The 26,434-nt window shown below is 43.7% G+C and overlaps 1 long non-coding RNA gene across 1 annotated transcript; it reads right to left on the bottom strand.

Moving 5' to 3' along the window:
* Positions 1–447: 447 nt before the first annotated feature.
* LOC121280789 lies at positions 448–26,434 on the bottom strand. Its single transcript, XR_005943709.1, has 3 exons — positions 26,332–26,434; positions 22,181–22,334; positions 448–645 (listed from the first exon to the last, which is right to left on the bottom strand). It is a non-coding gene; the product is annotated as an uncharacterized LOC121280789 (long non-coding RNA).

Raw genomic sequence — 26,434 nt, 5'->3', positions numbered from 1 at the left:
AACTTTTCTGTACATTTTGCATTTACAAGGATATTTATCTCATGACATTACAATATTTACATAGGTCATGAAATTATAAGTTCAGTCTTTCAGACGGTTTCCTGATCTGTGTGGAACATTGTAGCTCCACGACTTCTGATTCTTTTGCAGGAACCACATTCTCTGGAACTGTATTAACATCAAGTACCTCATTAGGCACAGGCAGTTCAGTGTCTTCCACTCTGACAGAGACATCGGGCATGTCTTTCTTTGGTCGAGCAACTTCAACAGGAATCACTGGTTCAGCAATGGTTACAGGTGGAACATCATTTTGTTGGGGTTATCTCCCTTCTGCTTAAATGACCTACATGCTTACGGGTGATCCGGCCCTTCACTTCCACGTGGTATGACAATGGTCTGGTCACAGAGCTTACTTTACCAGGTAACCACTTCGGTCCTCCACTGAAATTCCTTACATATACTGCTTCACTAACAGTAAATTGCCTCTCATGACTATGCAAATCATGAGTCACATTTTGGTTCCCTTGACTTTTGTTCACCTTCCCCTTCAAATTGGGAAGTATCAGACTTAGTCTTATTCGAAGATGACGCCTCATCAGTAATTCTGCAGGTGTTGCACCTGTCGTAGTGTAGGGGGGGGCTGATCTGTAGTGAAATAGAAAATGAGCAAGTTTAGTTTCCAACGATTCACCTGCTAACTTTTTCACTCTTGCCTTAAAAGTTTATACTGCTCTTTCTGCCAGTTGGTTAGATGACGGATGGTATGGTGCTGTCTTCATATGGTTGATATCATTTAGGCTGACAAATCTTTGAAATTCAGCACTAGTAAATGCAGTACCATTACCAGAAACGATTACTTCTGGCAATCCCTGGATAGAAAAGCTTTGGTGTAGCTTTTCTATAGTAGTGCTTGATGTTGGCAATGTAACCTCATAAATGTCTAACAGCTTGGAATGAGCATCCATAATCATTAGAAACATGATTCCAAGAAAATGACCAATGTACCCTATGTGCAATCTCACCCAAAGTCCACAAGGCCACTCCCATGGATGTAATGGGACTTACAACTTTTGTAGCTGTTGACATTGCACACAGTGTTTTACTACCTACTCAATATCACTGTCCATTCCCAGCCACCAAAGATAGCTTTGTGCTATCATCTTCATTCATGAAATTTCTGGATGGGCACTGTGTACCTCTACTAAGAGTGGTTCCCTTCCTTGTGAAGGAACTCCTACTCGTGTACCCCTTAATAGAATACTATCTTGACTGCTCATTTTGTGTCTTCGGTTGACAAATGGCTTCAATTCATCAGAGACAGGCTCCTGGGCCCATCCATGTAACACTTGGCCTCTCACTCAAGATAGGACTGGATCATGATTCATCCAGTTTTTTATCTGCTTGGCACAGATTGGCGAGGAATCCAGGTAATTCAACACTAATACGAGCTCTTGGGGAATTGGGACATGTTTATTGTTCTCTTGCAAAGGAAGGTGATTTAGGTCATCAGCATTGGCTAAATGAGTCCCTGGCCTATACACAAGGTGCAATCATATGCTGCTAAAGTTAGGACCCATCCTTGAATTCATACAGAACTTATGGGAGGCATAGCCTTTCCCTCACTAAACAGACCCAAAAGTGGTTTGTGGTCTGATACTATCATGGGGTGTCACCCGTGCACGTATTGGTGGAATATTTTTACATCGAAAATAATCGACAGATCTTCCATTTCGATCTGAGAATATCCTTTTTCAGCTGTGGTAAGTGTTCTGGATACAGAATCACACAGTGCAGAAGAGGCACTTTGGCACATCGAGTCTGCACCAACATGTGAGAAACACCTGACCTACCTCCCTAATCCCATTTACCAGCACTTGGCTCACAGCCTTGAATGTTATGACATGCCAAGTGCTCATCCAGGTACTTTTCAAAGGATGTGAGGCAACCAGACTCCACCACCCTCCCAGGCAGAGCATTCCAGACGGTCACCACCCTCTGGGTAAAAAAGTTTTTCTTCACATCCTCCCTAAACTCCTGCCCCTCACCTTGCACTTATGTCCCCTCGTGACTGACCCTTCAACTAAGGGGAACAGCTGCTCCCTATCCTCCCTGTCCATGCCCCTCATAATCTTGTACACCTCGATCAGGTCACCCTTCAGTCTTCTTTGCTCCAACAAAAACAACCCAAGTCTATCCAACCTCTCTTCATAACTTAAATGTTTCATCCCAAGCAACATCCTGGTGAATCTCCTGTGCACCCCCTCCAGTGCAATCACATCCTTCCTATAATGTAGCGACCAGAACTGCACATAGTACTCCAACTGTGGCCTCACCAAGGTTCTATACAACTCCAACATGACCTCCCTACTTTTGTAATCTATGTCTCGATTGATAAAGGCAAGTGCCCCATATGCCTTTTTCACCACCCAACCATCATGCCCCTCTACTTTCAAAGATCTATGGACAAACACGCCAAGGTCCCTTTGTTCCTCAGAACTTCCTAGTGTTATGCCGTTCATTGAATACTTCATTGTCAAATTACTCCTTCCAAAGTGTATCACCTCACACTTTTCAGGGTTAAATTCCATCTGCCACTTATCTGCCCATTTGACCATCCCATCTTTATCTTCCTGCAGCCTAAGACACTCAACCTCACTGTTAACCACCCAGCCAATCTTTGTGTCACCCGCAAACTTACTAATCCTACCTCCACATAGTCATCTATATAACATAATGTTATATAAATGACAAATAATAGGGGATCCAGCACAGATCCCTGTAGTATGCCACTGGACACTGGCTTCCAGTCACTATAGCATCCTCCTGTCATCATCCTCTGTCTCCTAAAACTAAGCCAATTTTGAATCCACCTTATCAAATTACCCTGTATCCCATGTGCATTTGCCTTCTTTATAAGTCTCCCATATGGGACTTTGCCAAAGGCTTTGTTGAAATCCATATAAACTACATCAACTACACTACCCTCATCTACACACCTGGTCACCTCCTCAAAAAATTCAATCAAATTTGTTAGGCATGACCTCCCTCTGACAAAGCTATGCTGACTATCCCTGATCAAACCTTGCCTCTCCAAATGGAGATAGATTCTTTCCTTCAGAATTTTCTCCAATAGTTTCCCTACCACTGACATGAGACTCACTGGTCTGTAGTTCCCTGGCTTCTCTCTACAACCCTTCTTAAATAGTGGAACCATATTAGCTGTTCTCCAGCCCTCTGGCACATCCCCTGTGGCCAGAGAGGAATTAAAAATTTGGGTCAGAGCCCCTGCAATCTCCTCCCTTGCCTCCCTCAGCAGTCTGCGACACAAATCATCCGGGCCTGGAGGTTTGTCTACTTTTAAGCCTGCCAACACCTCCAATACCTTGTCACTCCCTATATCAATTTGCTCAAGAACATTACAGTCTCTCTCCTTGAGTTCGATACCTTCATCCTCATTCTTTTGCGTGGAGATGGAGGAGAAGTATTCGTTCAACATTCTACCGATGTCCACTGGCTCCACCCATAGACTGCCCTCTTGGTCCCTAATGGGCCCTACTCTTTCCCTAGTTATCCTCTTCCCATTGATATACTTATAGAATATCTTGGGGTTTTCCCTACTTTTACCAGCCAGAGTTTTCTCATATCCACTCTTTGCTCTCCTAATAGCTCCACCCTGCACTTTCTGCACTCCACTAATGCCTCCACTGATTTGCTCCCCTTGTACCTGCTAAAAGCCTTTCTTTTCCTTCTCATCGTATCCTGAATATCCCTGGTCATCCATGGTTCTCTGCGCTTGTTATTCCTTCCTATCACCCTAGAGGGAACATGTTGAGCCTGTACCCTCCCCATTTCCTTTTTGAACACCCCCCACTGCTCCTCTGTAGATTTCCCCACAAGTAGCTGTTCCCAGTCTACCTTGGCCAGAACCTGCCTTATTTTGCTAAAATCTGCTCTCCCCCAATCCAAAACAGTTTTATGCAACTTGTCTATTTCTTTGTCCAAAACAAGTTTAAATTGTACTGTGTTGTTGTCGCTATCAATAAAATGCTCCCCCACCACCACTTCAGCCACCTGTCTGGCTTCATTCCCCAGAATTAGGTCCAGCACTGCGCCATCCCTTGTTGGACCCTATATATATTGAGCTAAAAAGTTATCCTGTACACATTTCAAGAAATCTTCTCCATCCAAGCCCTTAACACTATGTCTATCCCAATTAATTTTGGGAAAGTTGAAATCACCTAATATAATTACCCTATTGTTATTGTTTTTACACAGCTCTGCAAATTGTGCACGTATTTGCTCCTCAATTTCCCGCTGACTATCTGGGGGTCTATAATAAACACCTAGCAATGTGGCTGCCCCTTTTTTATTCCTAAGCTCTACCCACAAAGCTTCATTCGATGCATAGCCTATTGGCCTCTCTGTACTGTCGTCTATTTTGTGAGATAGTACCTCTCCCACTCCATAGTGGGATACATTGCAAGTTTGGAACAATTCCTTTGGTGGGTCGAAGTGCACTAACAAATTTGAAGAGCTCAAGAGCTGTTTTACTTTCATGAAGGCTTCTTCTTGGGGTGACTTCCAAACCCAATGCTGGCTTTTCTTTAGTAGTAAATGTAGAGGGGCTAGAACCATTGAAAAATTTGGTAGAAAAAGCTCATAATAACGTATCATCTCTAAAAATGATTTAAGTTCAGAGACGTTCTTAGTGCAAGCGCTTCTCTGATTGCTTTAACCTTCTCTGCAACCTTGGGCATCTACCTTGTGGCCCAAATAAATGACTTCATTTGCCTGAAAACTGCATTTTTCCTTCCTTAGGTACACTCCTGCTTCTAAAAATCATTTCAGGACTTCCTTTATATTAGCCAAGTGTTGCTTTCCCATGAATCCAGTTACTAGTACATTATCCAGGTAAATCACAACTTCAGGTTGTCCTTGTAGCAAGCTTTGCATTGTCCTTTGAAAAATGGCACAGACCAAAGAAACAAATTAGGGCAGGCATGTGCATTGATATAATCCTTTCTGGGTGTTTATGGTCACAAATTCACGGGAAGCGTCATCCAGTTCCAGCTACTGATATGCATGACTCATGTTAAGCTTTGTATATGTTGTCCCTCCTGCTAGTTTGGCATAGAGATCTTCAATCTTGGGAATAGGCTATCTGTCCAGTTTGGCTGCCTTGTTGACCATTAGATTACAGTCCCCACAGATCCGGATGGCCTGATTGGTTTAAGGACAGGGACTATGAGTGCTGCCTGCTCTGAGAGCTGAACGCTTTTATGACACCCAGCCTCTCTAGCCGGTTCAATTCAGTGTCAACCTTCTCTCTCAGGGTGTATGGCACCGGCCTTGCTTTCAAGAAGTGAGGAGTTGCTTCTGGGTCCACATAAATCTTGGCCTGTAGACCTTGGGTTTTTCCCAGTTCATCCTTGAAGATGGTGTCATTTTTTTCAGCAGCTCTGGCAGTCCTCCAGCTTGCAACTGGAAGATTTCAGACCAGTTTAATTTAAGCTCTCAACCAATCATAACCTAGAAGGCTTGGCCTTTCACCTTCTACCACCATCACTGGTAATTGTACTGTTTGGTGTCTATGATGAGCATGTACTCTGGTGATACCTTCTACACCTTTCTTCACCTGCGTATGTTTTCAACTTGGCAGAGGTTTGTACCAAATTTAATTGTTGAGCACCTTTATTTAAATATCTGAAAGCGTGTTCTTCTACTGCAGTGTTAGAAGTACCAGTGTCTACTTCCATTTGTAAGGGTTCACCATTCATTTGCAATGTGACAGTAATTGGCTCTGATTTCCCAACTTTTATGTTGATTGAAGAATAAATGTCAGAATTGGTTGTTTCTGGCTCTTCCACACTATATACGTCATTGGAATTTGTTTGTTGCATGTTTAAATCTTGCTTTGCAATGTTTTGTGACAAAAATAACACTCCACCTTTTTAAATTGCCAATCATTAGGAGTATGATTGTTTCCACATCGATAAAAATTAGTTTTCAAATTTGCTGCTAAGCTGTTTCCTCCAAATTTGCGGTTAGCGGGGGCTGTTTCTGGCTTTGCGATGGAGTCCCAGCTTTTCATACCACTTTCGGCTGACCGTTCCCACCCAACTAGGAAAATGGTGGCATTATGCGCATCTTGAATCGTTTGTGAATCCCTTGCAGCACTTTCCATCGCAAACGCTATTTTGAATGCTTTCTTAAAATCAAGATCCACTTCAGCCAGCAATCCTTGCTGAATAGCATCCTCCTGCACGCCATATACCAAATGATCCCTGAACACATTATTCAGGGTTTCACTAAAATCACAATGTTGCATTAATTGTTTTAATTTTGCAATGTAGGTAGCAATGGTCTCTCCTGGGTCTCTATTCCGTGAACTGAACCTGAAAATCTGTATTGTGACTGAGGGCTTGGATTGGAAATGTCACTTAACAAAGTCTATTCATTCACTGAAGGTCTTCAAATCTGGGGTACTGAGGGCCATCAATCTTTGAATTAAACTGTAGGTTTTGCTCCCACAAATACTCAAGAGAATGGCTTTTCCTGCCCCATAATTTTGTTGGCTTGAAAATAGAGCTCAAGACGTTCTATATATTGAGACCAGTCATCTGTGGCTGGCTCAAACGGATCGATTCATCCATCTGTGGCATCTCAGATGAGTATATCTTCATTTCTTTTTAATTATCTTAGAAACTCACAATCACTGGGTGAGCTACACTACTGGATCTGATTTATCCTCATCATCAGGTTGTTATAGAGTTGATTTTCCAGGCAAGTCTTCTTGGTGGAAACATTGAACTTTATTTACAAGACAGCAGCAACTACATGTGTGCATCAAACTCTTTAACTAAAGAAGAACGCTCTCCTCGAGGTTCATGTGATCTTACCACACAAGATTATTCTTAAAGCTACATTCCTACGTTTGTCAAAACTACAATTACAACAGAATGCCAATGGGATATGGTCAAAATAACCACAAAATTCACCAGTCTAAATTGGGATGTATCTGACCTACTATCCGAATTCAAAATGTTTACACAGCATACAGAGCTATAGCTTCTTGACTCAGGTGTATCTGGACCAGTTAAGCAAGTTATAAAAATTTGCCAAGCAATCATAATGAAGCTTTACACAGGCTGAATACACCAGGATTAACAGCTGAAGGATCCCCAAAAGTTATGGTCTACAGCCTACAGAATCCATAGACCACTTCATCAGCAGGTGCAGAGAAATGGGTACATGTTGTAATTTTACAGATGTAGAACTAGCGAACTGTTGAATTGGTGATCACTTCCACTGCTATGGAAGCATTCCAGAAAGATCTGGTAGACAAGCCCAAAACGTATAGCATTGAAGAACAACTCCAGGATTAATGTAAGTACGCAGGCCGACAAAGCTTCCAAGTCTTAAGTATAAACCGAATTGCTGATGCACTCATTAGATCATCGAAAGCCAAAAAGACATGTGGAAGGTGTGGCCTTATGCATGCACCAAGGAAATGCCCAGCTTTCTAGCCATTCTGTAAAGAATGTGGCAGAAAAGGCCATTGACAGCGGCAGTGCACTAGAGTAAAGGCTGATGCAGCTACAGAGCCTTGCACTGATCCAAATGGACCACAATAGTGCCATCAAGCAGTAAAAATGACCATCTGGTATCCCATGCGAAACATTTACCTGAGGTGAAAATACAATGATGGGCATGCTGAGACGAAGAGTATTGAACCTGAATATGTTTCACAACGTCAATCTCATGGAAAACATAGATTCCTTCACACCATCTGCAGTGTTTGCCACGATTCAAACTATCTGCCCAAAGAAAGTTGGTAACTCCTCATTATTGACAAAGATTGACACAGGGCAAGTGCCAACATACTACTCCTGTGAATTCTAAAAGACGTGCATCTAGAGACATGGTAGGCCTTGGCGAAACCTACTGCTGTGAATCTTTCAGCAAACAACAGTTCACTAATTCCATGTACAGCTTCTATAGGCCTGGAGTGCAAGTACAATCAATCCTCCTGGGTGCTACAGATGTTCTACGTCATGAAGGCTAAAGGCTAATGATCGCAGGTCTACCAGAATGCCGTGACCTCAAACTATTAACAATCCATATGGGCGCCCATCACGCTCGAGAGTAAAATAGCACGTGATGATGTCTTGACGTCATTGTGCACGCATGCGATATTTCAGTCGGCAGGCATGCGCTAAAGTCGGAAGCATGCCCACTGACAATTAAAAGGGCTGTTAGGCACATTAACCGCACAATTAACTTAGATTTTTCACTGCCTGTCCAACCTTATGCCTGGCGGGGCGGGGGGGAGGCAAATCAGCCAGACAGCCTTGGTATTTTTCAGGAAACCTCATCCAAGGGCGGGATGAGGTTTCCATCATTAAATAAAAAAAGAACATTTGAACAGAATTTTCATGTTGTCTATGTTGAGGTGGACTGTGTCAGATGCATGGGCATTTTTTCCTGGTTTTTAAAATCTGGTTTTTATTCAATTTGAATTCTTCAGCTCCCTGTGGCAGCTCTCTGTCTTTTGGGAGCTTTCATTCAGCGCTGTGTTGCGCCAGTGCTGAATTCAGCGCTCTCTCTCCTCCTGTCCCCAACCCAGCACACACTTCACGTTGGCTGGCCGTTAATTGGCAGTCAGCGGTCTGTTTCCCGAACATTCCTGAGCCTGCCGATCATGCTCGGCTGCCAAGCTGCAAATTAAGGCCGTGGAATCAGTCAGACATCACATGCAGATCAACTTCCGAAGCTGCTCCTATTGCTTCAGTTTATGACCTAACCCCGAAATATTCAGAATGTTTTGACAAAATTGGCAGTTTCAAGGGAGCTGCAACATTACACTTTCAGGAAAATGAAAGTCCATCAACTGATAGGATATATTTTGTGCAATGCAAATTCCAGCAGCTACAAGAAGAAACAACAAAAGATTTCACACTACAGAAACTATGGAAAACAATCATTGAAGGATGGCCTAATTCAATTCAGTATGTCCACAAAGACATGAGACTATATTGGCCTTGCTGGGATGAGCTAGGCATCTCCCAGGGAGTAATTTTTAAAGGCAGACAGGTCATCTTACTGGAATCTTTGTGACCTGATATTCTTCAACAACTTCATCATTTACGCATGGACATGAATTGGATGAGAAGACTTGCAAGAGAGACAGTCTGTTGGCTGGGTATGAACAATGACACTGAAGTCATCATCAAGAAGCGTGGGCAGGTCAAGAGCATATGCCAAGTCAGCACAAAGAACCACTAATTCCCACCCATCCTTTGTCCAAAATCACATCCGACCTCTTTGGTCTCATGGCACTGACTTCAACATCATCGTCAGCTACTTTATAAAGTAGCTCATTATTCAACAATTGCACAATATGTCAAGCGCAATTGTCATGCACACTCCTAAGTGCTATCTTCAGTTTATTTGGTGTGCCTAGAGAGATCATCATGGATGACAGTCCACAACTTTTTGGCAAGCCATTTCAGGATATGTGTGAGAAGTGGAATGTCAATCACACTACTATTTCTCCTCCTCATTACCGAGACCTAATGGCCTAGCTAAACGAGTAGTTCACATGGTGAAATACCTAATTCTCAAATGGAGACAGACCAAGCAAAATCTGCACAATGCAATGTTACATCTGAGAGTGACACCCTCGCATTTGGGGAAACCGCCCTCCCCACTCCACCCACACAGGGAACACATAGCGCTTCCCGCCAGGCGTCACGCTGGACGGGCCAATTAAGGCATGCCCACTTAAAATGGTGGCGGGGCCCGCTTCTCTGGAGGGGATCCGCTCCCCAACCGCCGGAGATTGGGTCGGGCCTGCCCGCCCGGTAGGCAGAAAATTCTGCCCAGTATGTGCTTGCACAATCTCTTATGAGTGATTGGCACCTTTATACCATTATAAAACATATGACAGTTGAGCTTATCTTTACCCTCTTTTTTGAATCAAGATTTAACATTTATAATTCTCCCTGACACTACCCCTGATTCTATGGAAAACCATCCTCTGATTCCATTCTATCATTATGGAGCAAGTATATATGCTGCCAAAAATGTTAACATTGGTGTCAACTACACTTGCTTGCTAGCACAAGGCAGGGTGTAGTTTCAGAAGTCATAGCTCATCATCTGGGCAAATGTCTAATGAAAGATAATGTTTTGTTTTCAATACTAAAATCTTGAACTTCTGATGAGAAGCTGGAACTTCAGAAGGAGATATGCTTCCTTGTCCTTTAGTTTACCTAATGTTCCCCACATGTCAAAGTATTCTGAACTTTTGATTACTACAACAGCACATTTTTCATTAAATCAGGTCTGTAAGTCTACTAAGAATTCAACTGCTGAAGATAGCTTGTGCTGTTTTGCTGTACTAACCATGATCTATTTGGCTTTAACTCAGGTGAAATCTGTGTTTTGACCAATTTATGGGAGGCTAGTGTCACGACTCACTGGGGATAGTGCCCTGTAATATCACACCCCACTGCTCCTCGAGCAAATGTGAAAAGTTTAATCAGACCAACAAAAAAATTGCCCCAATTTTACCTTACTGTATAATTTAATTTAGATTAACAGAATACAAGCCCAAGGCTTGTAAATTTAACAAGTAGATAACTGTTTATTAAACAAATTGTTTTTAACCAATAACAAAAGAAAGAAATATGAACTGTTAACTCTTATCTCTATAACTCATTCTAACCCTTTTTAACCCCCATACACAAACACACACACACACACACACACACATAAAACACACAAGACAAGGATTTTAAGGGTGAGGAAAAAACAGTTCAATAGCACCAATCTGGAGTATAGGGTTAGATGAGTTGATTTTGCTTGAAGTCTTCTAAGTTCTGTGCAGATCTGCACTGCTGACATGAGTTGATCTTCCAGCACTTCCAGTCTGTAGATTACTAGCTCAAAACCTGCTTTTAACATCTCTACTAGTGATTTCTCAAAAAATAGGATACGGAGATGTGAGGGTTGGCTAGCTAATTACTATGCCAGAATTAGTGGAGCTTTACCGAAAACATAGGAGAGAAACAGGCTTTTAGATCTTTTCTCTGGCTACTGCTATCACAAATGATCACCTGGTCATCAGCCAATCAAACGCCGTCGCTAGGCAGTTCTCTCTTAGGCATGTCCTTTCCAGTACCAACATCTAACCTGGCACACCTTGTTCCAAGAAATGGCAACTTTGTAGATCTTCTCTTCCTGCTTCAGAGACCATTTTTAAAAATTGCAGCCACTGTAGCTTTTCAAAGCCACAGTCCAATCTTAAAGTCACAGTTCAAGAAATAAAAATATAGGTTCTTTACACTAGTCTAAGGAGCTTTAACTATATATATATTTATGGTAATATTTCACACGCAGTAGAATTGTTTGCTGTATAACTGTTAGAGATTACAAGGCTTCTTGTGGGAGTTGGTTGTACATCTTTGGTTTAGTTCAAAACGTTTATTCACAATATTAGTGGTCAATACAAACATAATGAATCAACAGTCATGATCTGATCAACAGGGGTGTTCTGCTTTGGTACAAAGAACAGAGATGATTTTACAAAGCGTTTAAACTGCAGCCCAGTGATTCTGATACATTTTTATGAGCACTTTCACAGTCTTCTCATGCTACTTAGATCAGTTTCAATTTGGTCTAAAAACTGGCACTGATTAATGCAGGTCGTGCCAGGGTAATAACACAAAAGTGACTTTTCCAGCGTTACAGTCCTTCATTAATAGCATTGTTGAATTGTACTGGCAACTTGAGTTGTGGCTAGAGTACTGAACAAAGTGAGAAATATAAACTTCTGGCTAACACACTAATGATATCACTACCTGTAAGTGTAATATTTCTTCACTGACAGCAGCACCTAAAGAACTATCAATGCCAGGTGGAAAATCTACTCCTTCCATAGATAAAGCTTCTAACTCAGTGCATTGCAGATTGCAGAAGGGAAGAAAGCAAAGGGAGAGGCAATGGCGTAGTGGTATTGTTGCTGGAATAGTAATCCGGAGATCCAGGGTGATGCTCTGGGGACCCGGGTTCGAATTCAATAAAAATCTAGAACTAAAAGTCTAATGATAACCATGAAACCATTGTCGATTGTCATAAAAACCCATCTCATTCATTAATGCCCTTTAGGGAAGGAAATCTGCCATCCTTACCTAGTCTGGCCTACATGTGACTCCAGACCCACGGCAATAAGGTTGACTCTTATATGCCCTCTGAAATGGCGTAGCAAGCCACTCAGTTGTAACAAACTGCTACAAAGTCACAAAAAAGGAATGAAACTGGACAGACCACCCACCATTGACCTAGGCACCGGAAACAACAATGGCAAACTCAGCCCCATCAACTCTGCAAAATCCTCCTTACTAACATCTGGGGGCTAGTGCCAAAATTGGGGGAGCTGTCTCACAGACTAGTCAAGCAACAGCCTGACATAGTCATCCTCACAGAATCGTACCTTACAGATAATGTCCCAGATATCACTATCACCATCCCTGGGAATGTCCTGTCCCTGTCCCACCAACAGGACAGACCTAGCAGAGGTGGTGGCACAGTGTTATACAGTTGGGAGGGAGTTGCCCTGGGAGTTCTCAACATCGACTCTGAACCCCATGAAGTCTCATGGCATCAGGTCAAACATGGGCAAGGAAACCTCCTGCTGAATATCATGTATCGCCCTCCCTCAGCTGATGAATTGGTGCTCCTCCATGTTGAACACCACTTGGAGGAAGGACTGAGAGTGGCAAGAATGTACTCTGGGTGGGGGACTTCAATGTCCATCACCAAGGGTGGCTCAGTAGCACCACTACTGGCCGAGTCCTAAATGACATGGGTCTGCGGCAGGTGGTGAGGAACCAACAAGAGGGAAAAACATCCTCACCAACCTGCCTGCCGCAGATGCATCTGTCAAGGAGCCCCAGCAAAACTGGAGTCAATGGGAATCAGGGGAAAAACTCTCCGCTGCTTGGAGTCATGCTTAGCACAAAGGAAGATGGTTGTGGTTGTTGGACGTCAGTCATCTCAGCTCCAGGACATCACTCAGGATAATGTTCTAGGCCCAACCATCTTCAGCTGTTTCACCAATGACCTTCCTTCCATCATAAGGTCAGCAGTGGGGATTTTTGCTGATGATTACACAATATTCCCATTCCCAACTCCTCAGATATTGAAGCAGTCCATGTCCAAATGCAGCGAGATCTGGGCAATATCCAGGCTTGGGCTGACAAGTTGCAAGTAACAATCACGTGACGTAAGTGTCAGGCAGTGGCCATCTCCAACAAGAGAGAATCTAACCATTGCCCCTTGACATTCACTGGCATTACCATCACTGAATCCCCAATTATCAACATCCTGGAGCTTAACATTGACCAGAAACTGAACTGGACTAGCCACATAAATACTGTGGCTACAAGAGTAGGTCAGAGGCTAGGAATCCTGTGACGAGAAATTCACCTCCTGACTCCCCAAAGCCTATACAATATCTACAAGGCACAAGTCAGGAGTATGATGGAATAATCTCCACTTGCCTGGACGAGTGTAGCATCCACAACACTCAAGAAGCTTGACTCCGTCCAGGACAAAGCAGCCAGCTTGATTGGCACCACATTCATAAGCATTCGCTCCCTCCACCACTGACGCACATTAGCAGCAGTGTGTACCATCTACAAGATGCACTGCAGGGATTTGCCAAGGCTCCTTAGACAGCACCTTCCAAACCCATGACCACTACCATCTGGAAGGACAAGGGCAGCACCGCTGGAAATTCCCCTCCAAGTCACTCACCATCCTGTCGTTGGGTCAAAATCCTGGAACTTCCTAACAACACTATGGGTGTACCTACACCACATGGGCTTCAGCAGTTCATGAAGGCAGCTCACCACCACCTTCTCAAGGGCAACTAAGGGTGGGCAATAAATGCTGGCCTAGCCAGTGAAGCTCATATGCCTTGGATGAATAAAAAAAGGATAATAAATACTATTACCTAATTCATATGTAAAACAAAATCATACTTCAGTGCTAACTTATGCAATACATTAAAGGAAATATATGCCTAAAAAAAAATCTCAGGCCAGAATTTTCATTCCCCATGAGTGCTGGGCATCTTGGTGGACAGGGCAAGCAGGCAATATGGCGAGATGGCCAAAAATCGATTTCACGCTGGTGTGAAAGCACAGTGGGATCATACAACGGTGTGCGCCATGGCAGAATGCCAATCCCGCTGGAGGCTGGCGTGAACCTGATATGCATCCTGCTAATGAGATGCAAAGTAAGGCCCCAACTGGAATCGTCCCCCCACACCAGATTTACCATTACACCGGAACATGCCAACCCCAAACACGTCTGGAGAAGTCAAGACTCAACGTTATGGCCTTGCTTACATCATACACATTGAGGAGCAGAAGATGCTGGAGCCCTACAGGTGCCAGACCCTGGAGGAGCACATGCATCACATGCTGGGTAGATTTTCATGAACATGGCTCTGCCATGAAGCAGCTCGTCTGCTTCGGAACATCACTGTCATGGCCATGGGCTGCTCTGGATGATCGGCAGGGGGTGGGGGAGAGGAAGGTATAGCTGTGAGTGAGAGAGGACGGTGTACCGGGGATGGAGGTGGGAGAGGCAGGCCTAGGTTTGACTGGGACAGAAGGTGTACTGGGGTGGGGGGCGTGGGTGGGGGTGAAAGTTGTGAGGGGATGGCAAATGTGTCGAGGGAGGGTGAGGTTGCAGGGGGGGCGGGAGGTGCCGGGTGGGGGGTGAGGTTGGGGGAGGGCAGGAGAGATCACTGGGGAGAAGGGTGTAATGGGGAAGAATGTGGCAAGTGGGGAGGTAGGTGTAAGGGGGAGGATGGTGTAAGAGGGATTTCAGAGGGAGGAAGAAATACTGAGGGGTGAAGGGTTCCATGGGGAGAAAGTAGTCCGGATGGGGGAATGAGTCCAGGTGGATGAAGGTGTCCAGGGGAGCAGGGAGCAAGCATGGAGGAGGGATTAAGCGAGGGGGGATGTCCAGGTGAACGTGCAAAGGAGGGGTCTGTGAAGTCAATGACTGCCTCCTGGAGCGTGAACTGAGGGTGAGCGTGGTAGGAGGGAATGATGAGTATGAGAAGGGGCAGAGGGAGCTGGAAGGGTGGCAGAGTGAGGGTGCATTGGTAGTGGTAGAAGTGAAGGTGAGGGTGGTTGGTGGAGACTTAGAGGCAGACACCGACCCTGTGGGTGGAAAGAAGGAGTTCGGGGAGGTCAATGTGGATAGGGGTGGGATTTTCGGCAAGTTAGGGAACGTGCACATTCACCTGAATATTGTGGAAAAGAAAAGGTTCGGATTAATAGGTGTTGGTAGGGAGGGAAAGGACATGGGTGACTGGGGGAGAGGAAAGGGCAGAGGAGATGAGCAAAAATCTGACTACAACCATTGTTGTCAAAATCGTAAGTCTTGTGTTGGATGGGCACAGGTGCTGCATGGGGGTGTGATCAGTGGGTGAGCGGAGATGCAGGTCAGCTCAGATGGACAGCTGGAGGAGAACTCCAGCAGGCAGCACTGAAAATGCTCAGAATAGTCAGATGACTGTCTTGGGTGACGGGTTCGCCTGCATGGTAGAGTGACTGCATGAGGCTCCAAAATGTCTTGGCACACACACTTCTTGGGAGTGGGGGAGAGGTGAGGGGTGGGTGGGGGGAGGATGCAGTGAGGGGACTCGCGAAGCCTGTAAATGAAGGTAAAAGACAATATTATACATTATTCAGTGAAAATGAATAGATTTTCAGATTATAAAGTGACAAAATGTGTTCACTTGTTGGGCCACTTGTGATCAGAATTTCTTAACTTTTCTAGGCCTACCACTCCTTCTTGGTGCTGCCCTGACATCCGCAGCAGGGGTGGAGACAGCCTGTGTAGTGGTTGGCCTTGTTGCCCCTGATGACTTAGGCATGTGTCTTCTGGAGAGCTGAGGTCTTGAGGGCCCTGGCTTGCTTTGGCTGTCCTCCTGTGGGCCAGCTGCTCCCTCAGTGGTGACAAAGAAAGAGATTGAGGGGGTCACAGGCAAAGGGGACTCGGAGGGAGAGGACAGCCTCTGAAATTCCTGCCTGGATGAGCCAGGAGTTTCTAGCTTCTGCTCCTCCTCCCCTCAGTGCTCGAGGGCCCCGGCTTGACTCGTTGAGGGGTAGAAACACCTAGAGGGATGTTGAAATGCCACGTTTCCCCCTGGCATTGCCACTGCAGGAATTCACCCATGATGGAGTGCAAGTCTGCGCGTATCTCTGCTTTCTGCTGGATTGAGATTTCTATGACATCTGCCATCCTTCCCATGGAGACCTCCATATGTGCGCATGTGGGCACCACTTCATCAGAGAGCAGGCAGATGCACTCCTCTGACTCATGTGCCACTCTGTTAAGGGCTTCCAACAGCATGAGTGATGTTCCCCTGCCTTCTGCTGACTCACCATAATGAATTGGAAAGCCAAATCCAGAGGCTCGCCATCTGAATCAGGCCTCATGCATGTCTCTTTTCCCCAGCAGTCCTCCAAGTGCCGGGGAGCTCGGCTGAACCTACCTCCTCCTGCTGCGGACATGTGTCCGTGTGGTGACCACCAGATTGTAACCCCGAGCCTGCTCTAGATCTAAGTCCCACTGAGGTGTGTGTCTCTGTGCTGGTGCAGAGTGTGGGTAAGCGCTGTAATGGGTCTTCGAGGCTGCTTATTTCCAGCTCTTCAAAGGAGGAGGTGTCATCTTGGCTGGAGGTGAGCACACAGATGGAGCTGAGGGGACTGGCTGGCTGAGGGTGTTAGTCGATTGACGGAGATCCCTGTGAACCAGAGTAGAGATAATTAGTGCATGGCAACAGAGTCAAAAGCAGGAGAGAGCGCATTCATAGTTGCGTTGAAGGAGGGATGATATGGTGCAGGATCCTCAGGTGGGTGTTCACCGCTGACCTCACTGTTGCTGCAGGCACAGTTCACGCCCTCACCAGTCAGATCAATGGCACAGTCCTCAAAGTGAGTGAGGGGCCTAATGTGGGGCACTCAGCCCCCCACCTGAGACCGCTCCCTGCTTTGGTGAGCCAGCTTCTACTACATGAAAGCAGATGGAGAGGGTGTGAGCAGGACACATGGCACTGCGTGGAATGTTTGTGTGGTGAGCGGAGACATGGATGGGATGAAGACGAGAGCTCAAGAGGATATAAGCCTGATGAAGATGTGAAGATGTGAGTGAGAGTTAGTGGTGTTGTCTCTTGAGGTGTGAAATCCCTGTGGATGCGTGATGAGATTGGCAGTGTGTTTTGAGAGTGATGAGGAGGCTGATTTACGGGCGAGGGCATTCATCCTCTTCTTACTCTGGGTGGCTGACCTCCTCTGAGCCACGGTGACTGCCACCGCCTCCCAGGCTAGATTGGTAACTCTGGTGGACCTCCTGCAGCCAGAGCTAGAGTTGAGGACATCACAGCGGCCTTCCACTGCGTCTTCTTTGCCTTCGGGGCCTCTGTCGCCTGGAGCAGTCCTGGTCTGTAGCCATGAAGGCATGTGCTCTGGTGCACTTTAAATTGGCGCCCAGCATGAGGAAGCGCTGAGGTTATGGTGGGGTGGGCAAACCTGAGCCCATCTGCCAGTAATTTGGCGTGTTTCCTGTGAATGCATTGTTAATGAGACGGGACGTGCCGGGAAGGGATGGTACAATATAAAAACCCACCATTGCGTCCTGTGGGTAAGATGTCCTCTTTCCTGCCCGCGGCTGCACTTTGTGCAAATTTGGGATGATTCTGCCCTCAGTATTTCAAAACTAGCCTCACACTTGACTATCATCATAGTAAGGTTTTACAATTTTTACCATTCTTGGGGAAAAATGTCGACAATATTGCAGTAATTGGTTTAGATATAAAACTGATTAGAACAGATTTGTTAATTATGCAGAGCTGCAGAAAGGCAGCTTTGGGCTTATGCAAATAATTATACTGTAGCCCTGGAAGTTAAGGACTATTTTTTGAACGATACTTGTGCATTGACCCCAGGAAAGAAACTGTTGAACTAAACAGTTATTGTCTGATTCAGCTATTATAAATTCCTGTTCAAGGTTAACATCATCTGTGCAGATAAACTGGATCTCTAGTTCTGCAATTTATGACTGCTAATGCCATGGCAGTTGGAGCTGTTGTTGGATATGTTTATGCTACCTGGCTTGATAAAATGTACAGTACTGCAATGCTTGATTTTTCTGTAGCTTTGAAGCTCATTAAAGTGAGAGATGGAATAGAGTGTATTTGTTGACAATGTGGGTGGTACAGACATGACTGCAGGTTAGCCACAGTACTGGACTGCCTCTACATTGCCATGGCAATACAGCTCAGTCCCAATATCAGATAAGTACCAATGTACCAGTTTGTTCTCCAGATTTTGGATGTCAGGACAGTATGTCAGTATGCTAAGACTGCAAAGTTAACAGTAATTGCATTGCATTTTATTTGCTTAGTTGTTGCACCCAATAGCTCTGTTTGCTTGGCAGAAAGAATTTAAATGGAGAGTGATGGGGGTGTGGGGGCAGGGGGAAACTCTCCCCAGAATAGTTTATTTACTTCTAGAAATATCTGATTTTTGTTCGATCAAAATGCACAAATAGAAATAAACTGCCTTCTCAGCAGTGTTCAACGTAATAGGTCACAGCCACTGTGCTGCAGCCTGTTCAATTGTTTATAAAGTGAAATCTTTAAGCCGGATGATTCCTTTTGAACAATTTAATCTTTTTCAAAAATAGCACTATTGAAAAGATCTCAATAGACTCATTGTTCACCACCATGTTAGATAGCCTGTTGCTATTGGTAACATCATTTACTGTTCTAAGCTGCTATCATAATAACTGAGCTTGCCATCATCCATGGCAGTGTTGCACTACCCCTTTAAGAATCCTTAAACCCTTACAGCTGGAGAAAGAGAGAAATGAGCAGGGAAGGATGATTAATATTGTGGCTCATAAAAAGAGTCAGTAAATATAATAACATTTTGGCACCAAAGAATATATGCCCTTCTCTGTTCTGTAATCTTAAACTGGGGTCTAGAGTTACTATCACTGCTGAGGAGTCAGGAGGAGAGGTAGTGTATCTTGTAGGCTGGTGCCCACTGGGAACAATGTAAAGAATGACAGAAATCAATGCAGTCATGAATGCTATCAAGGGTTGGTAAGGGGAGATCTTCATCTCATTTCTGCCTCAATCTCTTAGGCTAGTTTCAGCGAATGCTTTCCAGAAATACTTGTGCCATAATTGATTACTTCACTGATGTCAATTCTTGGGTTATTGAATGCTTGTGTAAGGAACCTATTAAAATGGAGATTTAAAACAAACTCTGAGATTAAAAAAATGAACTTGTTCAGAAAATTGAAAGCAAGATTGAGAATCTTTACAAAAGAATAGTTTATGTGTGTCAAGATACACAACTCTGGATTCTTTACAGTTTTCACTGTGGGTGTCCTGCTGTTTGTGAATCTACCTTCATCCAGCAAGCTTAGTGTTGGAAAGATGCCTCAATTGATTCTACCCCAACCCCCACGTACCTTTATAGATTTTAGATGTGAGCAGGATATTTACTAGAGATTGCTCATAAGAAATTTAACAAATTAATGGTGGACAACAAGGTTATTTTAAATGTAGACATTGCTTCTAATCCTGTTGCAATTTAGAGTACAAAATCTTTGTAAAGAATGAGTTCACATTATTACTTTCACACCAGAGCTGGCAGCAAGCAAATTACAAAAAAGTATCTCATCACCTTCAAAACTCACGATATACTCTGAAACATACTAAGTCACCATAACTCACAACCACAATCAATCTCTACCTACTGTGTAGAGTCACGTTGACATCACTCCACTCTTTGCAACCCCGTGGATTGGACTTTGGAGTTTACGTTTGAAAGTGAGGTAATAAATCCTCGTCCACGAAGCTATGAGAAATGGACATATATATAAAGCTTCCTCTTTGTAGTGCTGTATTTCTTTAAAGCAGATACACAGCTTTTTAAGGATCTTGTAACTTAATATCGCTGCATCTGATCAACCTGACTGGAACTTTTCCAGCGCTTTCAGACTGCACCAACAGCCACTTACAATATATTACTACTCACCAATCTAAACCACTCTGAAGTTCAGAACTTTGTGTAAATCTGACTGACAGTTTTATTGCGGCGGTGCCTGCATCTTTGCCTGTGTAGGACATTAATATTATTCAAAGCTATTTCTAAGGCAAAATCAAAAGGATTTTTCACCTGTTGATCTTTCAGCTCATTGGGTAGCTTTCAAGTGCTGAAGGTGTACAGAAATTAACCACTACAGCAAAAAGAATAGTTTTTACTATTTGCACTGGCTGATGAAATAGAAGAATTAAATGCAAATTATTTACATGATGAGAATGAGGCAACGTAGTTGACTGTATTGACTTTTATCTGATAATACAGCTGTTATCTGAATTTCACCCAGATTTTTAATATGACAGTAACAGTAACTGTATATGACATTGCTGCATTTAATGCACCGCTTATATACTGAAGCTGGGAAGACCAGAGTATACACTGAAGAATCTGTTAGATAATCTCTCTCATTTGGAAAAGCTGTTATGAATTAATACGGAATCCAGTATGTTACTTTAATGAGTTAATTAATGTTTTGGCATGGGCAGTCATTTTCTTTTTAAACCTGACATTTTGGGATTGTGTGTGTCCACCATTTTGCATATTTTGTGGTCTGATATTATGGTCCCACATTATCTATTTCTGAATTTAATTCAGTGGGGTCAATTATGGTGCTGGCACTTCATTCAGGTGTAATCTTAGCACACACTCAATGATTGGCATCATGAACCTGTCTATGTTTCCAACTGATGAAGTGGGAATGGGGGGCATGGATGGGGCATAAGAGGGGTGGGTGTGGTTATGAGGAGGGTGTTGAGATGTGAGAGCTAGAGAGCTTAACAACCCTGAATTGAACGGGACTGGTGTGCCAGTAAACATAAGCAGACCTTCTAACCAGCCTGCCTCGTCACTCGCGTGCCTTTGTCACTGCCTTGAGCCAGCCATGGGAGGTGATAGACCTAATCATTACCTGACCATGTCTCACAGAGACAAAAGTACTATAGGAGTGGGAAGAAATGATGGGGTCATGATTGCCAAGTCAGAATATGGCACAATTTGCAGTTCCCACTGCTGAGGGGAAGATCCAATCCATTAATTTAATAAGTGGCAGGAAAATGGAGCTGAGGTAGAAGATCATGATTTTATTGAATGATGGAGCAGGTTTGAGCTGTATAGCCAACTGCTGCTCATACTCCTTATGTCCATTTAAGTTGACATTCTGAGCAATCACTCTAGTGAAGTCAAAGCGCTGCTTACAACCTTGCTGGACAAAAATCCAGAATCTACATGAAGACGTAATGTACCAACATGGCTCTGGAGAAGAGTCATACGGACTCGAAATGTTAGCCCTGTCTTTCTATCCACAGATACTGTCAGACCTGCTGAGTTTTTCCAGTATTTTCTGTTTTTGTTTCAGGTTTCCATCATCTGCAATATTTTGCCTTTATCTGGAGATATGTTGTATCTGGTAAATCCTGAATTTGAGTTGAAGGATGGGTGGTCCGAGAGACGTGACAAATGTGGAGGAGTCAATGAGATTTGGCAGACTTCAAGGAATTGTTGAATGTGGAAGATTTCAAAGAGATTAAATAACAGGGCACCTGGTAGGAAAAGGTGGGGACAATTTCCAGAAATGAGCAGATAAAGAAACAGAAAAGTGAGTCTCTAAGACACAGGGACAGATGACAGAAGTCCACACTCATCTACGCCAGTTTTCTTTTCTTTCAGTTACTTATAAATAAGAGAGGATTCACTCAGATCCATTGTGAAACACTCTATAAGATTGATTTCTTGAACCACCACTTTCAGGAGGTATTTTCACAGGAGTCTTTATTTTATCTCTCCATTTATCCGTGCAACAGAAGACTCTTTGTTGAAATTCAATAACTGCTCAAAGACCATTCCTCTAGCAACCACAATATGGCCAATAGACAGGAAGCTTAAGTTAACCAAATAAAGCAGTTTTTGTGCTCACAACTAAGACAACAACAACTATACAGCCATCTATGTATTTGGATACAAAACAAAAACAGAATTACCTGGAAAAACTCAGCAGGTCTGGCAGCATTGGCGGAGAAGAAAAGAGTTGACGTTTCGAGTCCTCATGACCCTTCAACCTCTATGTATTTGGATACTTTGAAATATGTCACTTTTCCCATGGCATAACATCACTGGGTTCTGCACCATCTGAATCTATATTAAATGCATTTATATTACACGTTATCAACATTTCTTAATACATAGATGTACTATTTTAATGTTTATTTCTGTTTATTCTTATGGAAACAAAGAGTGATTGCCTACAGTATTTGTCCAATGCGTGACATCTACACATCGCTTTTTAGGCAAACATCATATACAATGGCTGCCTAACATTTATTCTTTATTTATGAACATAGGAAATAGGACCAGGAGTAGGGCAAACAGCTCCACCTTCAATGAGATCATGGCCAATCTTCTACATCAACTCCACTTCCCATCTCCCTTGATTCCGTCAGTGTCCAAAATCTACAAATTTCAGGCTGGAATAAACTCGTTGACTGAGCATCAACAGCCCTTTGGAGTGGAAGTTCCAAAGATTTACAACCCTCTGAGAGAAGAAGTTTCTCCTCATCTCAGCCCTAAATGGCCAACCCCTTATCTTGAGATTCTGACCCCTACTTCTAGACTCACCAGCCAGGGGAACCAGAGTCTTAGCACTTACCCTGTCAAGCCCTGTAAGAATTTTATATGTTTGACTGAGGTGACATCTCATTCCTTTAAACTCCGGAGAATACGGGCCCATCCTACTCCATCTCTCCTCATACATCATTTCATCATTGGTGTAACATTGCTGGATCATTTGAAACTTGGCAGTGGTGTATGCCACTAACTCATGTTGATACTATTGATATACTGTAGTACTAGGATTATATAAACAGTATTCTACAACTGTCAAAAGCAAGTCATGGTTCTAGTGTGAATGGGTGATGTCGTAGACACAGGGGGCTGAATTTGGCAACAGGGCTTTCATCCGCTGACTGGAGAGCCAGTGGGAGCCCTGCATTGCCTCCTTTGGGGAAGGCTGCTGCATTAAGTGCCACTCAGGCACTTGACTGGACAGCAGTGAGCCTTCCCCAGAAGGACCTTGGGGGCAGAATTCCAAACCACTGAGAGCTGCCCACCAATCAGATACTGCCAGCTCTATTAAATGACTTACCACCAGGGAGGCATAGACAAGTTAATACCTATGATCTATAGAACATTGCAGATCTATGTTTGGAAACCTTGAATTAATCACAGCTACTTGCCTTTTACCCAGTAAAGAGTTGCTTTCTGATAGCCCTGTAGATCAATGAGAGGGCACAAAGACCCTAGTTAAAATGCATGTTAGGTTGGTGGAGCAATCGCATTATTTGTCCAATACTTGTGATAAACCTCAACCATTTTCATGTTCAGACCTCTTTTTCAACTAGGTCATCAAACTGCTAAAGAATCTGGCAGCTCCTCTGCAAAGCCAAGCTGGGAGTTAAATATTAATATATAATATATATATATATATATATAGAACTTTTTGAAAAATAACGCTTTTGCTAAGCAAAGGACACTGGTCGACAACAGCAACTGTGTTGCATTTATGAAGGACACTGACTACTTTATGGAGACAAAGACTCTAGGGAGCTCTCAGAGACTATGGCTAAGATAAACCCAGATTGACACCAGAAAGAGGTCATGTGATTCAACTCTTGGGTGTAAAAAGATACTGGCTTTGAACTGATAGCCGGAGAGACTGCCACAGGGGCAATATCTTGACTCCTTCTCTCTTTCTTTGAAACCTCTCTCATCAAAGCTGAACTGTTTATGATTTGAAAACCCACCAGAAAACCTCACTGCTGCAAAGTAAGTGTTCTCAAAGGAGGATTCTGAATCAACACTACTGTTTCCAAGAGAAAAAATAAACAACCAGCTTTAACTGCTCAGTGAGAGACCCATATACCAGCCACTGCTGTGGAAAGTGACCCTTCAACTTTAAACAAGCATTCAGAAAATCTGTGAATAATTATTTTTTACTTTACTTTCTCCTTGGCCAGGTTTTAAGATCTAATACTCTGCAGAATTTTATTTATTTAATGCATGCTTTGGGTTGAGGGTGGGGGGGGGTGGCGGTGGTGCAGGAGGTGGTGGTTGTGTGTGTGTTATTTTTACATTAGTGGATAGTTGGACATATTTGTACATTTTAAACCTTTTGTTAATATTTTCTGCATCTTTACCTGAGTGAGTTTTAGAACTAACCCTTTACTTGCCAACTTAAGGAATCTGACTGGTTTATTTCTTACGCCAAGCTACACACAGTTAATTGGCAATATCACCTCTTCTTTAAATTCAAACTCTGTTATAACCAGCCCAGGAGCAGAATTTTTACCTTGTTGGACGGGTGCAGCGGGGGGGCCCAGGAGCATCCATGAAACCTACCGCTGCCCGCAGTCAGGCCCTGACTGTGATTTCATGTTGGTTGGCCAATTAATGGCCAGCCAGCAAGAAAGGTACGCTCAGGGCCTCAGCACTGCCAGGGTGGGGAAGGGAGAAGGGCGAGCGCAGAAGTTTGCACATGCATGGGGGTGCGTGCACTGAAAGCTCCCTGAAGGCACAGTTCTGACTCAGGGAGCTGAAGAATTTTAGAAACATAAATAAAGAATTTAAAGATGTTTACAACATGTCCCCTCATGTGACTCTGTCACATGAGCAGGGACATGTTAAGAATGAGTTTTAAAAGTTTTTATATTTTTTTAATCACTAGTCTAAACTTCACCCACCTGTGGATGAGGTTTTGCAAAAAATGCAAAAGGCTGCTTGGCCTATTCGCTCACCCACCAATCAAACAGTTGGACGGACAGTGAAAAATTACACTTAACTAATTGACTAAGGGCCTTAATAGGCCTCTTAATTGTCGGCGGGTGTGCTGCCACCTCTCACGCATACCTGCTGAGGGAAGTATTGTGAGAGTGCGCGATGACATTGGGTTTGGGTTGGGCACGCGGCCTGGCCAATGAGAGAAAAATTCTTCCCCAAGAGTGAGACAAATAAAAGAGTCGGTTTGCCCCTCCTAACCTGGTCGTAACAGCGTGATACCAACATTCATGATCTTCATACCTCTATGAAAATCAGTGGCCAGGTTTTAGGCGTAACATGCAGTGGACCCTGAATGACTGGTTATACCTTTATCAATGGACAGAGCTGACAGGTGTCATGGTAGAATTCAACTATTTGTCCTCTTGAATGGCAGAACAGGCTGGAGGGACTGAACGTTTACTCCTGTTCTGATGTAACCTGACTTCCTCTATGCATATTCTGGGCAGGGTGCTGTTTTCAATATTTGCATTGGCATTCATTTCTCCTGCATATTTAATAGATTATAAAACAAAGCTGACACAGCTCGGTTTCTACCCTGAGTAAACCTATAAGGTGACTCAAAACAGCGGTGTAACAGTGACACAGCCAGAACTCTCAAGGGTTCAACAATCTATTGAGCCTTATCTTTCTGAGCAATTCAGAAAATTCATCTCCTCAGTTTACCTAACTCTTGGTTAACAGTGGTCTCCAGAAAAGGAATTGTTACACAAAGGCCAGCACAGCACTTGCAGATGAAAGCGACATGGGTTACTGGAAGTGAGCCTTTAAAGCACCTACCTTCAGTGGTAGTTTTTAATCACTGTGCTACTTCAAAGAGCTTGCTTCATCAGTTAGCAAACTGTTTTAGTCAGTATTATGAATGATAATTAACCATTAAGATATTTAATATTACTGTACCAAAGACATTGAAGTATTATAGGGGAGAATTTTCTTCCAGTTGGGGGGGTTGGGCTGGGGTGGGCACAGGCAGGTGCGCAGCCGATCACCGCTTGTGATTAGCTGCGCGCCGCCATTTAACATTGGCCCGCCCAGCGTGACACAAACAGAGCTGCCTCAAGGAGATTACTTTGATTTTTTAAAAATTTAATAAAGAAAAAAAAATTAAAGACATGTCCCCTCATTTGACATGTCTATGAATTTCATTAAAAATTTTTATTAATGTTTTCAAACCTTCATGAAACCTCATCCCACCCGTGGATGAGGTTTCATGATAAACACGAAGGCCGCCTGGGCTCTTCGCCTGCCTGCCAACTTTAAGGTTGGACAGGCAGCTCAGTTATTTATTTAAATTGATACTTACATGGCCTTAATAGGTCTTTGAGAGTTCAGCGGGGGCACAACCAACTCTGGTGTGCGCCCGCCGAACTGAAGATCTGAATGATGCGCGGTGATGTTGGGACGCA

The sequence above is a fragment of the Carcharodon carcharias genome, chromosome 8, assembly GCF_017639515.1.
Source record: "Carcharodon carcharias isolate sCarCar2 chromosome 8, sCarCar2.pri, whole genome shotgun sequence".
Classification (NCBI taxonomy): domain Eukaryota; kingdom Metazoa; phylum Chordata; class Chondrichthyes; order Lamniformes; family Lamnidae; genus Carcharodon; species Carcharodon carcharias.
Note: the sequence above shows the minus strand (reverse complement) of the source record. Positions and strands in the feature narration are given on the sequence as shown.